Source organism: Drosophila elegans, unplaced genomic scaffold (genome assembly GCF_018152505.1).
Source record: "Drosophila elegans isolate 14027-0461.03 unplaced genomic scaffold, ASM1815250v1 contig_397, whole genome shotgun sequence".
NCBI lineage: Eukaryota > Metazoa > Arthropoda > Insecta > Diptera > Drosophilidae > Drosophila > Drosophila elegans.
Window position 1 is genome coordinate 4,592,953 of NW_024545782.1, and position 16,635 is coordinate 4,609,587.

At 37.1% G+C, this 16,635-nt stretch overlaps 1 protein-coding gene across 2 annotated transcripts in view; it reads left to right on the forward strand.

Moving 5' to 3' along the window:
• Positions 1–16,635, forward strand: part of LOC108135234 (cytohesin-1) — a 34,034-nt gene that overhangs the window by 1,170 nt on the left and 16,229 nt on the right. The window contains exon 1 of one of the 2 annotated variants that reach the window (XM_017255894.2): positions 7,419–7,963. The exons of the other annotated variant lie outside the window; for it this stretch is intronic. The gene's annotated coding sequence lies outside the window, so the exon portion shown is untranslated. Of the gene's footprint in view, positions 1–7,418; positions 7,964–16,635 lie in introns of those variants that run through there. 2 annotated transcript variants of the gene reach the window in all.

Genomic DNA, 16,635 nt, shown 5'->3' on the forward strand with positions numbered 1-16,635 from the left:
CCATGTATGTATGATTGCGCTAAAAGCGTACTGCAAACCACATATTTAAGAAAATGTTTACATATGTGCTTTTACTCTTTTTTAGTAAATTATGTTATTACATAAAAAAATAAATTTTTTGGTTACGTAGTTTGTTAATTTATTTTAATTCACAGCTGTTTTTTTTTTTAAATTTATGCCCAACAATTTTTAAGTTTTTAAGCTGGGATTACCTTAAAGTTAATTGATAGACCAAGGAAAATGTAAGAAATTTAATTTAAGTTTTTGATGTTGCCTTCACGAAAAAAAAGTTGGGTTTTAAAGTTTAAAATAATACAAATTCTACGTTTATTGGTAATAAATATAAGAAATATAAGAAATAACTCCATTAAGCCTTTATCTTGTAAAGCATTAATCTGATCCAATATTTTAAAAATGTTGGAAATATACTCTAGCATTTTATGCTAGATTTTGGAATTGTATCGAAATCGATAGAAAAATTTACATTCCTTTTATATATGAACAAATTCTTCACTTTTATTCGTCTACCTTTGCATCTTCTATTCAGCCTATTCACTCGGGAAACCTTCACCTTTTTCAACTAAATGTCAGGCTGGTCACCTCGGCACCTGTTAAAGCTTCGTCTTCGAGAGCTTATCTTCTTCAACTCCATTGTGCTGTGCCGTTGTTCTGGAGGCTAATTAGTTTGTTCACATTTCGCTTTGACCAATTTGCTTAGAACACGTTTGTAGTTGTAAATTTATTTGATAGCTTTTGAAGACTTTCGGCGCTAGTTCGTTTTCTTTTATTGTCGCTGACATTTCCTCATTGGCACTCCTGGCTGGTCGAGCAAAAATCAAACAAAAGTATGCTTAATGAACAACGTAATAAAAAAGTACCGTTAAAGTGCGGCCACTTTACATTATGTATTGTTATTGTTGCTGCATAAGCTCATCTTTGAACTTTTTTGGTTGGTATTTGTGTAATCGCCGTTTGCATTTTTTTGTTTGTCTTTCGGCGTGCAAAAAAAAAATGAAAAAAAATATCGTGGGAGTCTCTTAAATTTATAGGGTGAAAAAATAGCTGAAAATGGAAAACTTATTAAAAGTAGGAAAATCGAAACTTTAGTAATTATTATTTGTTTTTAATTTGAGATTAAGACCAGAAACCAATATAAATTGTTGAAAAATATGTTCCTTTTTATATTATGTTTATAAATCGAGAATAGTTCTCTAACAAATCCAACCTGTGACTTGGTAAAACACTTTACTCGTTTTTAAACAATATATAAAATAAGACAAATTTAAAAATTAAAATGTTAAAATACAAGTAAATGTCTTGTGCTTAATATTTATTTTCTTTAAAATGTGTAATTCCGAATATTCTGATTTAGTAAATTAGTTATTAGGTTCCTAGTGACACATTTTTTGGTTTACGAATTTCTGATATGCTGCCATTTTAATAGCTGTGACCCTGAAAATTTGAATTGGCCTGCCTGCCTCTCTTGGTTTCGGTCCTGTGCTCCTAACTCATGCAGAAGATTCGAGTTTCGGTCTCATAACTCATACCGCTCGTAAAACTCCGCGACTGTCTCTTTAGTCATCAATGACGTTTCGCGGGAGTAAGAAACCTACGTTCCTCGATCGTCCGTTGCCAACACACGCTGAGCGTTTTCAAGTTTTTTTTTCGGGCGCTGTGATTGTTAAATTGTTGTGTATATTTCTTGATTTCTGGTTTTGTGTGTGTCGAGAAACGTGATTAAAGGCCAACAAATTGTTATTTGTTGTTTGATATACAGTTTATTGTTGTTGTTACGATAGTGTTATGTACAAGTTATTATATCGTAAGATTGTTAAGAAAACTAAAACTAAGGTGAGTGTCTAACAAAGATTGTGGTTCATTAAGAAATAAGCCATACTTATATTTTGTGGGTTATGAGACTAGGAATTTATTTATGAATTAAGGAAGGCCAATTATTGTAGAAATTTTTGGAAATGTTCTTTATAAGGTTTATCGGCGGCCTAGGTCTGTAATAGCAAAAGTTAAAGTATATACCGAAAAGTACGTACGACAGCAAAAATCCACTAATCCTCTGCACAATAATCACTCTTCAATTCCGCTATATTTTCCACTAAATATCGATGGCTCTGCAAAATTTCCGCCGCGGTTTATCTCGCATAATTTGGCCTGCATTTTCTGGGTGGGTTCTCCCGCTCTATCCTATCCCACTTCATTATTTCTACCTGGCGGGGCAATTGACACCTCGGCCCTTTGCTTTCCATCTCCTCCCCAGGTACCTGGTTTGCTTGTGGTCCTTACCGCAGTGCATAAATTACAAAATCTCTTCCCCATTTATTTGCTTCTGGTTTCTGGTGTCGGGTTTTAGTTTAAATTTTTCGGCAATTAGCTGAGTTCAACTTTCGGGTTAAGTTGGGTCAAGTTTTTGGTGCTGTGCCGTTGAATTCGCTTTGTTTGCAGCGGCTATAAATTCCAGACAAACTGACAGGCGTACTAAACCGTTTAGGGTGTTCACAACAGCATAGTTTAGATTTATTTAGAGAAGGAAAAATAGGATTTCTTTAAAATAATTGGTCACAAACTGGTGCATAATTTCAAAATTAGCAACAAACGAGAATTAAATACCAGCAAAGCACAAGTTCTAATACTCTTGCTGATTATATGTCAATATATCTAAACAATTTTAATAAGAAATGAGGCAAACTTTGGCTAGCCGTAGCTAATCTTCCCTTAATTTTAAGCGCTTATCTATAAAATAAACATTAAGCTACATAAGTCATGTCGATTTTCCGCCTTTTAAAAACTGGATTTTACTTAGTTCACTTTTGACACTTTTTTTCATCAGTGGGAGTATTATTTGAATAAAGTCTGATGTGTGGTTCTGTTTCGCATTAGAAATCTGCAAATAAAATCCATAAGGGACAAAAAACGTTCAGATTTTATCGACTTGTGTTTTTAACTATTTAAAAACGTATTTTTTACAGAAATACGTTTCTTAGTTAAGACCAGAAAGCCGAACTTAGAGTTCTAGCACTTAAAAATAAAAGTCTGTTAATCATGGGGAAAATGACCATATTGACAGCCCTAGCTAGTCACATTTGAACGTGTCAGCCCGAAAGTATGTTCCTTAATTTTTGAAAGACTGTCAGTTTCTCTTTTATAGCAGTGGGAATTAAGTAAAAGCCACTTATTATTGGGACAATATGTAACAATTTAATAAATAATAAATAATTAATAATAAATCGCTTGTTAACTTGTGGTTAATCTTACGGTTTACTTAGTTCACAGTCATTATGGTTTTATTTCAGAGATTTCATGGACTACAAAAAAACAAAAACAAAACGTATTTATTCAATATTCAAATTAAAACCCTTGAATTCCATTTACTATACTTTATAATTATTAGTGTCAATACCCAAAATATTTAAACCTTTCGCCTTGGCATGAATTCCGATTTATGTTATCTGACATTCCCCTGCCATTATCTTTTCATTCCCTCGGAATTCCTCGGAAGTACTTTATACATATCTCGACAATTAACCATCCGACTTGCACAACGCAAATATTTAACATTTATATTGATATGGTGACTCACGGGTAACGTACTCGCACTTATCGGATTTATGTCCAGAGTACCCATTGACGACCAATGGAACGCCCTGTTGCGTCTGAATATCTAGGCAATGATTTCTATTTTATTTCATAGTTTCGTTAGTTTCCGCCCAGCTGATAAGCTGCTAATCACGCTTTCTTACAATGAGCAGCTGGGTTCGAGCGTTGATAAATTGTTGTTTTTGCTCAATATACAAGTTTGGGATAACACACAATCACAGTCAGAATGTTCCGTTGAACTTTCGCCATTTTATTTAGCTTGCTTCTGCTTCTTGTTCATCATTATTTGCTGCTGTTTATTGTCGTTTGCTTTTTAAGATTGCGCGAATGTTTAGTCATCTGATCCACAAACGACTCTCTCCTCGCGAGTTTCTCTTATTGGATTTTCTCTTCGACTTGGCTCTTTGCAATTTGAAAATGTTCATAGAAAATTTTCAGTCCTAATTTTTGTATCATTAATTTTTCGAAATGTTCTGCAACCTCCAGTTCTAGTCAAGCTTTAAATTATGATTTATGGAAACAACAAGAGGCAACTAAGCAGAACAACAACAATGTAATGTCCAAAGAGGCAAACTTATTGAAAGCGCACTTGAAGTGCAAATTTGTTTTTTGATTTATGATGTCTGCTTTGAGGTTATGGACGAGCAGGACGCCACGACTCAGAAAGGAACGAAACGGGAAGGGTCGGGGAACGGGTGGCAGCAATGGCCATTGCTCTGGGCGTTACTTTATGCTACTCTTTCCTTTCCCTTCCTTGTTTTATTTCCCCACCAGTCCAGCTCGAAACAATGGCTAGGAAAACTAATCGAACTCAGCCAACAAAACACAAATGGAAATGGCACTGGCGGGGAACGCGGAATGATGAAAGGGACAACCAGTGCAGTTTATGACGTCTGCATGCAAATGGCTTCACTTAGCTCTCACGTGTTTCAATTACATGTGTTTATGCAAAATCAGGAGCAGGTTAAATGATAATGACTTCCTCCCATGCCATTATCCCATTTCAACTTTTGCGGCCCATTTATGACAGTAATAGTATGTGTATGAGACAATTAAAAGTGTAGTTTAAAATTGATTCTTCATTAAAGTTGTATTTTATACGTTCCTTTTGTTGTAATCGTATAAAGATTTAATATATTATATTTTTAATTAGCATTTAAAGTTCTGGTTGAACGACAATGTTTAATTTTGTTTTTTAACTGATGTACTATATAATTGTATTCTAAAAGAGGTACGAAGATTTGTAGGATTTAATTTTAGAAAGATTATGTTTTCTATCTTTAAGTCTATCTTTAAAATATGTTCTTTCGTATAATCGTATAGTCGTCACTTTAGGAGTGTTGGTATTAATCTTAAAACAACCTTTAATTAATCCTCAGGTGGTTAAGACGCTAAAAGGTTGTTTTTATATCCTTACAGAGGTTAATTTCAGCACTAACCATACAACATATAGACTGGTCATTTCATACGACGCATTTGGACACAAAAATTCGGACCGCGGAAGGTCCACCGCTCTCACAGCAGCAGGTCCATGCACTTCGTGTGCGTTCGGGTTTTTTACTCTCTCATTCTTATTCTCATTTTTATGCTCGCGCACTCATTGCACGAGTTCAGTCGTTCAGTCGCAGAGAGGCGCTTTTTGAAGAAGGCTGCCCTGCGCTTGAATTCGTCTTTGTATGTATGCGTGATCATGCATTCTCATACACGGGAGCTTGTGTGCGTTTATTTCATTTCGGCGCATCAAGAATATTTTGTCTTTTGCCACTTTTCAAACTTGGTACCCTAAGAATATGGGCGTATTTACTATTGGGTTATGATATAAATATTAATATTATATGTTACAATATATTTTTTTAATATTTCAGCATACATTTTATTTTTGTTTACAAATTCAAATCAGTGGTAGCAGTAAAATGAATTTATAGAAATCAGTCCACTGAGATGGGAACAGGGCATATCGTAGTCGTGTCACTTGAAACACCGACTGCTCTTCAGTGGTTGAGAAAACTTCAAACTAAATCAATTCTTGTCGATGTTTTGCGAGCGGTTGGTGCCTGCATACCCTACCGACGATTGCTTTTAAGAGGAGCGGGCTTTTAGGACACTTGTTTTAAATGTTATGTTTAGTGATCTTTGGTTGATTTATTTTTTAATGATTTGCAGTGTTATTTTAATTGTCTTTAAACAATTCGTTAAAATTCAAGATATTGGTACAATTAAAATCTAAAATTATAATCATTAAAATAAATTATTATCATTAAAAATATGTGGATTTTTATATTTGTTCCATTTACATTTTCAAAAATATAAAAAGTATTTTATTATTTATTACTTGTTTAAAGACAATTAAAATAACACTGCGAATCATTAAAAAATAAATCAACCAAAGATCACTAAACATAACATTTAAAACAAGTGTCCTAAAAGCCCGCTCCTCTTAAAAGCAATCGTCGGTAGGGTATGCAGGCACCAACCGCTCGCAAAACATCGACAAGAATTGATTTAGTTTGAAGTTTTCTCAACCACTGAAGAGCAGTCGGTGTTTCAAGTGACACGACTACGATATGCCCTGTTCCCATCTCAGTGGACTGATTTCTATAAATTCATTTTACTGCTACCACTGATTTGAATTTGTAAACAAAAATAAAATGTATGCTGAAATATTAAAAAAATATATTGTAACATATAATATTAATATTTATATCATAACCCAATAGTAAATACGCCCATATTCTTAGGGTACCAAGTTTGAAAAGTGGCAAAAGACAAAATATTCTTGATGCGCCGAAATGAAATAAACGCACACAAGCTCCCGTGTATGAGAATGCATGATCACGCATACATACAAAGACGAATTCAAGCGCAGGGCAGCCTTCTTCAAAAAGCGCCTCTCTGCGACTGAACGACTGAACTCGTGCAATGAGTGCGCGAGCATAAAAATGAGAATAAGAATGAGAGAGTAAAAAACCCGAACGCACACGAAGTGCATGGACCTGCTGCTGTGAGAGCGGTGGACCTTCCGCGGTCCGAATTTTTGTGTCCAAATGCGTCGTATGAAATGACCAGTCTATATGTTGTATGGTTAGTGATTTCAGTCAGAGCTTGCAACTCAGTGAATGAGACATTTCCGACCCTATAAAAGTATTTATATTCTCGTGATACTGGTCACTAGGAGAGTCGATCTGGCTACAGGAGCAATAAAAACACAAACCCAAAATTTTAACTTTGATGTTTTTTAATTTTTGTTTTGTTGTTTTCAGATATAGTAACAGTTTAAAATGTCAGAATTAAGACTGAACTTTAATTTAAATCGTCCAACTTATTATAAAGTTTCCTTGGAAACAATAGGGATATAAAAAAAATAAATAGAATTTCTCTGTTTTAAAATTTGGTTTTTAATTCTTCTTGCTATAGTAATGATGTAATATTTCAGAATAATAATCGGAAAACTATGTAATATAACTGCCATAGAAACGATCGAATAATTGAGCTTATACGCATATAAAACCAAATTTAGAAGTTACAAATAACATTACAATAGCTGCAAGGGTATCTAAACTTCGGTTCGTAAACGACCCTTTCTTAACATCAACAGCCAGCTGAAGTCTAAGAGAACGCCAGCTCTTTCGCTGTTTGGGGTTCTCGCAGTGTGGTATCGAAAACATACCACTGTATCTGAAAGATACTTTGATACCCAAGAGAGCGGCTGGCGTGCTCTTTCGCTCTCTTAGCCACTTGTTGTGAGCGGTCTGGCAGTCAGCTGTGCGCCGTTCGGGTGCCTCTCAACGTCGGGCGGCACCCGCGTTCAGTCTGAGTCGCAAATCCCACACACTATGTTCAGGTGACGGATACGGATACGGAATCGTCGGAGTGCGCGGCCTTTTAAAGCTGAAAATGAAACTGAATCGGAATTTCTTTTCGCGTATTCGTTCGCATTCTTCCCGCTTTCGAGTGCCAAATATTTGAGGAAAAAAAATACAAAAAGTGGAAAGAAATATAAATTTTAGCGCACTGCTTGGATTGTTTTTGGTGATACAAAATCCTAGGGGAAAATAATAATATTTATAACACACTTCAGTTATATCTGTGAATTCGTTTATTTCCGTTGGCCATGTGCAAAAATTAAGTTGGCTGACGTAAAAGAGTTGGGAGACGATAGTAAAATTTAACTGATAAGGTTTCGTCTTATCAATTCTCTTTGTGTGTGTTTGTGTTGATAGTGCAACAAAAAGAAGAAAAATAAAGAAATCAGGCTGCAAAAAAAACAATAAGGTTCTGCTAGAAGCTGCGAAGTGGAAACAAAGCGCAATAAGTTGGAAGGAAATCAGCCATTTGAATCATCGGAATATTCCATGTAAATATGCATTATGATTGTTCGTTTCCCGCTCTATATCTTGTCCAAGCAGTTTACAAGTACAAAACAATGCGCGTCATTTGCACTTCAGATATTCATAATGGAAATTATAAATAGATATATTCAGGTGTCCTCCACGCAACTAGACAGTAAATAAAGTCAACGTTGAATAATATATATGTATAGCTAATAAAAAGTAGCTGCAATCTGTGATGTCAGGAGCTGAGTTGGGGATCTGTTTACCATTATCAGTTATTGTCAGACTTTGCCGAAATGATCAATATATATAAATTGTTTGTTTTTTTCGGTGCCCTGACGTCAGCCGGTTTCACTTCCCGAACGGGTTCTATTCTGACTTTTATTTGTTTAAATTCCCATATGAGTAAGTAATCATTTGCGGACACGCTAGACGATTTTTAAGTTGATTTATCCGTTGCCAATTTGGTCGGGGAATACATTTTTATGACCACATTTTTAATGGTTTTGAGAAAATAATTAACTGAACTGTATTTCTGTGTGCTGTAGGGTGATACCGCGTGATTTGGGCGAATCTAGATATTCTCATGATTGTTTTGCTCAATTTGGTAATTGATATAGTGGCATGTTGAAATAAAATGGTTAAGTATTCTGTATTCATCATTATGGTCATATAAGGGTGTACAATAGGTTATAGCGAAATTTAAAATTGTGTTGGAGGGTTTAACTGAAGAAGATTTCAATGAAGTGCTGGTTGAAAACAGAATGGCTTTAAATTTCATAGATAATCAATGTTACTTATCCTTGTTAGAGCTTTCCCAATTTAACCTTTTCTTTGACAAATATTAGATTTCGTTCACTTCATTTAAGTACCTTCTCTTCGTATTCCCAACTAATAATCGTTTAGCTTTGCAAAAACAATCAACTTTTTACTATAAATAAACCGACCAGTAGATAAATTGTATGCCCAGCAACACATTCCTAAGTTGTATTTGCCAAAGGTATAAAAGAAAAGGATGAAAAATCCGAAACAAATCATTGTATAGAAAAGGTCGGGCACACACACAGCTCGATGAGCATTCAGACAGAGCATTGCCGACCAATTCTAACCTTCAGACCACTGTGGTAACCACTAAACTGTTTTTGGCCCGGAATATCGCCAGCTCAAAATTGTCTGAAATAAATTTAGACCGAGTTTACTGCGTCAAATCGAATTGGGGAAAACAGGGTAAAGGAAAGTAAAGGAATGGACTGACGTTGGCACGCTATTGCGGTGGTTTGACGACTCGGCTCCCGTTCTAAGTCCCCTTTCTGTTCCCACTATTCGATATGGGTGGTGCGGTGTATTTTATCAAGCGAACGAACAATAAACACAACAGCCACTATTGTCGTACCGAAGCAATTGAAAAATGGGTGTGTAGTAACTCACTTAGCTAGACTCCACTACAAACCACTCCAATCCACACCCCGTCCACCTGCTGCTCGACTTTTTCAGCATATTTTAAGCGCGCCTGCCAAAGAAACATGCCAGAAACACACAAAACTACAGGGCGGAGGTCGGGGAAAGGGTGTATAAAAAAGACTCGAGTGTTGCCAACATTTTCCTTCTTCTCGTGTTGATGGTGCCAAGAATGCAAATGGCGCGCGCTGCCAACGCATCGCGTAGTTCCTCGCTGTTTTGGGCCACTGTACAGTATTCACTCCACATTATTCCTGCAGTTCCACAGAACACTTGGACCCAAAAAGCGGGACTGTTTGTGCAATGTACGGAGAGAGTATTTTGAGTTTTGCCGAATAAAAAGTGAACAGAAATCAATACTTGCCACTTGAGTTGACACTGGCATTATACGTTGCGTTTGCTCTTTTATTGCCACATTTCTCTGTCGCTCAAAAAGTTGTATTGAACGAAAAGTTGCGCAGCTTTTGTGGTCTTAAAGGGTACTCGTAATGAAATGTAATCTTAGTTTTGATGGTTAACTCAAGAATGTTCAAAATAATTCTTATCTAGAATTATCAAGAAAAATGTAAAAAATGTATCCATAAAGGTAAATACATACATGAAAAATTCTAGCAATGAAACGCTTTACAATAAAACCAACTTTATTCAGAAAATGCAGTTGACTAATTACAGTACAGTTAATTGTTTGTTTTGTTAAAAGCAATGATCAGGTTTAAAACAGCTTGGAGTGCTGAAATAACATTCCATTCCTCTTGATAAAATCATTAACTAGTGGAGTATTATATTAGTGACTGAAACCAAATGACAGTCGAATGAGCAGCGACTTTGTGGAGTCAGTCAGTCTCTAAGCAAACGACACAAGATATTGCAACAAGTTTAGTGAGACAAATGAAAAAATAAAGAAAAGAAGCAGAGGCAGAGGCAATTGCGGTTAATCAGGGGATAATAACCTCTGCCAATGATGGGAGGAGAAGTGGAAAGAAGCCACTAAAACAACATCAAAGTGCCACCCGGACAAACCGCGAATACACCCATAGTAATAATCAAGTTGGGTAGCGGCGACGACGGCGATGATGATGAAAAGGCAGCCACAGCAGCCCAAAGAGAAGAGTTCAGTGCATCGGAGGGCAAATGCATGATTGGAATATTTTTTGTGCTGTCAACCAAGGGGAAGAGCAGTTCATGCCACAGCGGATGCGTTCATTTAAGTTATGGCACAAGGGGTCATCCGACTGCCGTGCAAGAATTTGCCGCCGTCCAATCGGTCGAGTGGAGCTGGGTTTTATAGTTTCGGCGGACTTTATCTTTTCCCCAGTGATCGCATTTGGTTTCGTGTGCCTGTCCGAGTTATGCGGAAATTAATGCGAAAATGGGTTCGTTGCGCACTGTCCATTTTTAGATCAGACACCGCCCTGCTTCAGTTGCAACTGCAACTGCCACTATAGCAAGACAAACCGGACATTAATTGTCAACAAACATGCGCAACGCGTGCTCCCCGTGTGTCCCGTGCGTCTCGTGTTTAATGCCTTTGCCCGGGTCGCTGAGCGCCTTGCATGTGCGAAAATAATTGCATTTTGCCATTAACATTTAATGCAAATGCACGGCAGTCAGCCGCAGTCATAGGACCCCACCCATGGACATTTTTCTAAATGTCCATTACCCGGGTCGGCTCGAAAACGGTTGGGCACGTGTGGTTGGACTATAATCGGTTCGGTTTGAAGGACGTGAACAGAGAGACTAAAACCCCAGCGGATATAATCAACGGCAGGTGCTAAAAGAGTAGCGTTATTATTATAAAGTTTTATAACAACGTGAAAAAAGTTTACGTTATCAAGAAACGGAACTATTATTACATAAATTATACGCTATAAAGTATGAAATAAATATATTAAACTCATTGGTATATAAGGGACATTTTAAAACAAAAGATTGGTTATATTAACTTTTAAATTACTACTTATAATTTTAAATTGCCATTTTTTTTTTTTTAAATAAAGGAATTTTTCTGTTCACAACTAAGTGAAAACTTTACATATTTTTTTCAATTTTATGTTAAACCCGCTCTTTCTAAACACATTTGCTTAAATTTTAAACATGATTCATAATTGTAAAAGAAAACTATAACCCATCGCTTTCTATACGGGCAATCTAAACAATGTAATTAAAAACTACTTCGTTTTCAACGCCTTTACAAACACGAAACCTTTCTCAATAACATGTAATTTAGACAGACTTTGTATGTCGAGACGCTTCAAATTTATATGGAAAGAAGCCCTTGGGCAAGTGTTCCGAAAATTTAAATAATCTTTGCACGAGCCAGCAACTTTTTGTTAAATGCATTTGCATTCAAAGGAAATTTAATATGTTCTGCTTGCAATTACTCAAAACTAACGTCTGAGAGCGGACCCAAAAAAAGTCACGACACACATTGTATCTGATAATCTGAGACTCGTGCAAGGCGGTGTGTGTAATTTGAATGATTTTCTTGATTTCTGTTACAAAATTGGTCGAGTTAAAGAAGTTGTTTGAAATTGAAACCCAACAAAGTTTTCCGGGTCACTTTGAACTCGGCCATGTAATACTGACTCGATAAAACTGGCACCAAAACAAAAACCAATTTACATCAAGACGCGGATGGGCCGCAAAAGGCGTTAAAATGTTTCGGATTTCCCTTCACAGACACTGCGCATTTCGTAATCAATGAATTCGTCAAGGCGATCCCAATCGTTGCACTTTTAGTGTAGGTCGATTAAAACTAAACTGCGCAACAAACACGAACACTCGGGTGTAAACTAAGTATTTTTTTCGCCTTAGCACGCTTTACAAAAAAAAAGTCATCCAAAGCAGATAATTAATAAGCATGCAAAATATTAGACTACCCGGAACTAGTAAATAAACTCAATAACATCGTCATCTCCGTTTCTTTATGACACACCTTTGTTGATTTATGCCTCCATAGACGAATAATTGCGATAATAGAAAAAATATTATGTTTGGGCCCATTTTAACAGTAGGCCTAAAACCATTAAAATTGCACACTCCGAGATCACTTCGTGCTAAAAGCAATAAAAGACAAAACTAAGCTAGGGTCTCCATATTCTCTTCGTTTCATAAATCTGTAAAGTAGAAGAAGCCAACTAATGCCATTAAAGCGGCCATAATTAATTTAATAGCCCCGGACACGGACATGTAATCTAGCCCGTCCTGTTAACCTTCAGTCCCCAAGTGCCAGCACTCTCTCCCTCTTTTTCCGACTGTATACCTTCAACAATGCGCCCAGATATTTAGATACTTTGTGAATGCATCATGCCCACAATGCGCCTCCAGTTTGCCAGGCAATAAAAACTGCGCCTTGTAACCAAATTCTCCCAGTTTTGAGGGGCAAGGCAAGACGTGCTCAAAGACCGGACTCCATGGCAGCCCCTGAAAATAGCCGACAAAACCGAGCTAATTGCTTCTGCCGCCAGTCGGGGTGGTACTCGAAACAGGGGCGGCGGTGGGTGGTGCACTACTGAAAATGAAATGCAACTGCTGAGCATAAAATGTACGAATATAATGTTGTAATAAATGGAGGGAAGCACTATCGATGTTATATTATGAATACAGTGGATGTGCATGAGACCCTTTAGCTTTAGAGGGTACACTCTCTGAAAATGTGTATAACTTGTTTGAAGAGAAGATTTTTAAGGTTTCGGTGAATACAATTGTAGACGCCTTAGAAAATAACAACAAATAAAATCAGGAAAATTACTATTAAATGCATTTTTATTTTGTCGAATTTAGAGATAAGCACGCATTTATATTTCAATCTTTAAAGAATTGAAAACTGTGAAAGTATTTATCGAAATATTAATATTTTTGCACCGACTGGCTTGAAAAAGTCGAATTAACTTCACCCAAGTGCTGCTTTGTCTATTAAAACAGACCTCAAAGTGCAATCGGTTTCGGGTAGTAAACTGCAAATGGCAACAACCACCATATGGGGCTAAGGGTTCCAATCGACCCCCGCATGTGAACAGCTGCTGGTGGTAGAAGGGAAATGCTAATTATACAAAAAACGGATAGCAAAACCATTTTATTACACTCGGCTCAACTTCCTTTCGCGTGCCACGAAAAGCAGAAGGCCAGGAGGAAGGTGTAGGCACCGGGTTGAACAAAATATATTTTGCTTGCATATGGCGCTAGAAGCTATTTGCGAGGGTTCGAGTTTCAAATGCGCATATGAAAGGCGCTGAAACTATAAAATAAATATAAACGGAACCAATAAAAATGGTTGCAGAGGCCGCCTTAACCGCAACCCTTGCCAAGGCAATCTTGGCCCATCTGAGGTCTTCATTTAGTTTGCTTGACCGCTGTATGGGGCGTGTCACAACGTCTTTGTCAAGTCAAACGAACGAAGATCAATGAGTGAGTTTCCCAGTGCCAATTCACTTTACTTTTTCCAGCCAGTGGAAATTGAAACAGACGCCTGAAACTTTGTCCCTGTGCTATTGTAAACAATTAAAGCAGCCTCTGCTGCTCTTGTTGTTGACAGTTGTTCTATGTTGGTGTTGTCGTTACTGCGGCCGCTTGTTTTCGTTGCCATTAAATTAATTTATTACAATTTTACTTGTTGTTTTGTTTGACCAGCAGACACACACTAAACTGAGTGTCATTGTAACGCTTTCTACCACCATTTTTGCTATTTTTTGTGGTCGTTGCTTAATTTTATTTACTTGTTTTTTTTTTTTTTTTTTTTGAGAGTTTAAGGAAGCACAAGAACGGATTGAATATATTTAATTTTATTTGAATACTATGGTGCAATGAAAATACAATGAAATATTTGAGTTTTCTTAGTTTTGCTCTTGTATAAAAGTTAAAATGTATTTTTTCGATCGATGGTTCACTAAAAAATAAAACAATGTACATTTACAATGTAACTAAAAAAAAATATTAACCATAAAAAAATAATTTTCGGTATCTTAGTTATTATTACATGAATGGAGGTACACTGTTCGACATACTACTTATTTGAACACTGGCACTGTGTCAACTTCCGCTCGTGTCGTAATCCACTTACGCTGCTGTATGTGCACATACAGCAACCTCCCTGCGGACACTGTGTACCCCAGTTTATGGCACTTTAAGAACCGCTAATATCTCTATATGCAGTTCACTTATCGTCTCCGGGTTAGGAGTTTGTCCGCTTTGGGTTGCAGTCGCTGTTCGTAAAATGTAGTTGCAATTTTCTTTATCTACTTTCTGATTTATGCAGACAAGGCGAGGCACTTTGTGATTGCTGCTGCCTGGCTCTTTGAGCTCCCGTAGCCTGGTCCTGGGCATTGGACCTCGGTCCGTTCCAGTGACTGCGTGTGTAATAAACACGAGGGCAAACAAACAAAACATGAGTCACTAGAGTAAGTTGCGTATGCGAAGGGGCAGGCCATGTATCTTGAGCCTGTCTAGGCCTATCTTGGCAATTTCATCTAAACTGCAATGCGCCAGAGAAGTGCCAGAAGTCTGCAGATGCAAATGGGCCACACAACAGCACGAAGACAATGACGGGTACTCAAACTGGGAATCCCAAGCGATAGAGATGACAAATAGTCCCTCAGGCCCCGCCCATTCTGACACGTTTGGGAATGCAACAAGTTCTTTGCCTAACTGTACATGTTTCTGAGTTTTCGAGTTTGATTTGCTCATTTGCAGCTATCTCAATTCTACGCTTCCTGTCGCCATTTGCATGAAAAAATTGCAAAAATGTATCGTACAGATGCTTGATACAACTTTTCGAGTGGCGCATAATTAGCTTTTACATCAAACTGGTTTCCCCCTCGCAAAGTCTTGGACATTCTTTTCGATTCCGTTGACCCCGTCGCTTGATTATGCAGTTCTCTCACCCGCTGCTCAATTGTATAAATGTTGTGTTATGCCGCGCCTTGGCAATTGCCTATTGTCTTGTAGAGTTGCTTTTTTCATACAGTTGCGACAGTTCCATTAAAGTCACATGTTCGACTTGAACTCTTGGCAGTGCAAACACGTATTGACTCTCTCATTAGTAGTTCGCGTATGAATCACTCCAATTGTTGATTCACCCGGACTAATGTTGCATCGATACAAACGCGAAATACTAAAAAATGTTGCAGGGAAAGGAAACTAACTGGTATGGGGGACGGCTGAAGAAAAAACTGGAGCATTTGAAGGAGGCTTTTAGTGCACCCCACTCTGTTTCGTGGATTTGTGTGTCAAGGGTTTTCTGTAGGGTTTCCAGCGTCTCGCTAAACACCACGCTTTCATTCTAAAAGTCCTTGATATTTAAGTATCACTGTAAATGGTTTGCCATTAAGCCGAAGAATGGAAGAATAAATGCTCCAGGTACTAAAACCAAATTCGAAGCAGGCTAAAAAAATAGAAAGAAAAACTATTGTGATAGAGACAAAGAACCATCAGATCAATAGTAGAAAAAAGAACCACTTTTAAGAAAAAGTCTGACATTAATCTTAAATATTAATATCTTTCTTTTTTGGTTAAACAACAAAAAAAAATAATTGTTTTTTCAAAATGTTTGTTTTTTTTTTATAATAAGATAATATTTACATTTTTCCAACTATTTTTCGTCCAATTCCCATTTTATAATATGAATAATAGCAAAAGAGGGAATTGCAAAGTGTTTTTTACCTGCTAAACCTGGTAATCTGGCTAGGTACACAGACAGAAAATAGTTCGGGTCCCCAAACTCTGTCAGGCCAGGCAGACATCTCAATTTAGATGCTCACTCTTTGTTGTTTTTCTTCTTTAAAAATAGAGCCAACCTGGGCGAATAAAATCCAATTTAGAGAAATGTTGTATTTTCTGGGATGCTAAATGTGGGTTTCTAGATATTGTTGTTGGAATTTTTATTTATGTCCCAGAAGCTCTGACGAGGTATTAATCCAGTGGACGCTCAGTATCTGCCTATCCATTCCCCTAACCGCATGACTGGGGCCATACACACAAAAAATTCAGTAATGTAAAACACATAAATTAGCCTCACAAAATGCGAGCATCGAAAAATGTTATGACCTGTCCGAGTATTTGGTGTGGGGCCAGATGAACTTACGTGTTTCAGGGGTGTATCCGATTTAACCCTAAAAATGTAGCAACAACTGCACAGAACTGGTGAAAAGTTTGAACGTCTTAAGCGTGTACATGAGACAACAATTTACGCGAAAATTAATTTGTGCTACTTTTGTCAATACAATACAACTTGCATTGTTGT